A 1,885-nucleotide genomic window follows, 5' to 3' on the forward strand; every position below is an offset into this window, starting at 1 on the left:
CGAACATAAATAACGCGATATTGTTTCCGTTTTTGGGAAGGGTTGGGGAAGAACAGGAGTCGAATGTGGAAAAACCTTTGCGTATCAATTGAATGGCGCATCTGCAGGATGTACTTCATAGTTTCATAATTTAGGCACAAACTGTTGTTTCATGTAATTTATTTAGAAATCTTAATGCAAAAATGAACATTGCAAATCCATCAAAGAAGACAAAACTCTGTTTTTTTTTATGAAAACCATTGCATATTGCTTTCAGCATATTGCATTTCAGCATTTCATATGTTGAATGTATATTAACTAACAAAATTGCTTCGTATAATATTTACTAATTACTCGTGATTATATCATAAGCAAAAAAATTAATAAACAAATTGTAGAGGGTGTTTAAACACTGTAATGTTTTATTGCTGAAAGTTTAAATCTTTCTGCGCTCAATATGGAGTAGTCCAGAGAGATAAAGAATACACGATGTTACAATGTTATGCCTCATATCTTCTGAGTCATATGAATCATTAAGAGTCTGTTCATTCTGAGCCATTTAAGAAATAGCAGTTTTTGCCGCGAAATGTACTTAAGGTTTTTTTTTGGGAAATAATTCTGGCAAAAAAAGCTGTGCGATCTTTTTATTGAAAATTAGTAGCTTATTTTGCTTTTTATTCTTGTTTTCACCTCCTAATAATATTGGTTTTTGTTTCGTCTCTTTATCGAGTTAAATACGAAACAAAATAAACAGAGATTGACAGCTCAAATCTTGCAATAAATTTTGGTTTAAACAACTTTTTGCGGAATTAGAAAAGAAAGTTTAATAAATGTGGTACGGAAATTGGGACTGGTCAAAAAAAATTGATGCCTCTCTAAGGGCTCAAGACAAGCAGAAGACTCAGAAAATCACTCAGAAAGCATAAGGCTATAATACCGTACTGCATACTTTTTCTGTCTGAGGTACTGAAAACTTTGACCAAGAACGAATGACACTATTTTAACAGCTCCTACTATATATTTATTATATTTGCTTTTACTTGTCTTAAAGCTTAAATTTTGTCCATGCATTGAACCATGATTGGTTCAATCGCCAAAAGTTACTGAATTTTTAAGCTATGCGATAAATTGGCGGCCCAATGTATATTCGTTAATCAGCTACAAATTCTAATTGGATAGATTTTACGAAATTTTAGTATAATCGAAGCTAAAGATTTCGAAATGGTCACTTGAAGAAATTAACAGAGCAAACGACCCCGAAAAGAGTCGTAAAATTTTAAAATAGGTGTAACTTAATTGTTTATTTCTAACTCTAAATCTGAACACTTTGGAAGTCAGTCAGATCAAAATTTCAAAATCAAAATCAGAAAGAAAGTTGAAATTAAATAAACATACAACTCAAAACTTTATAGAGAAAAATATGAAAATACGAATTCCGACATATTTTCTAATACATTATGGTCTGATATTGATTGTATATTTGTCTTGGATTGTTCATAAATTATACACGTGGGATTTTTTCTATTTCCGTGTGCAGGCAATTTTTTGCTTCAATTACGTAAGCTTTTACATTACAACTTTTTTTAATGAGTTAACAGTTGATCAGGCAGCGTCTAAAAAATTTGCAAGAACATCTAGATCAAGAGCTGGAATGGAAATAGGGCTGGAAACTTTTCCTTGTCATGACGTATCATAGAAAAACAAATTATGAAGAAAGTATTGCCTAACTTAAACAAATAGACTAAAGAAAAAAATGATGAAACCTAAATTTAATGTATTAACCTCTTCAGACCCAGGGATAATACACATCGATTTAATTGCTGCTTTTTTAGTAAAGTAGATATTTGGACTTGCAAAAACAAAAAAACAACGTGTTTTTCAAAAATTTTTATTACTTAAAAAAAAA

The sequence above is a fragment of the Dendroctonus ponderosae genome, unplaced genomic scaffold (genome assembly GCF_020466585.1).
Source record: "Dendroctonus ponderosae isolate FM_Combo_2020 unplaced genomic scaffold, Dpon_F_20191213v2 Dpon_F_20191213_4, whole genome shotgun sequence".
Lineage (NCBI taxonomy): Eukaryota > Metazoa > Arthropoda > Insecta > Coleoptera > Curculionidae > Dendroctonus > Dendroctonus ponderosae.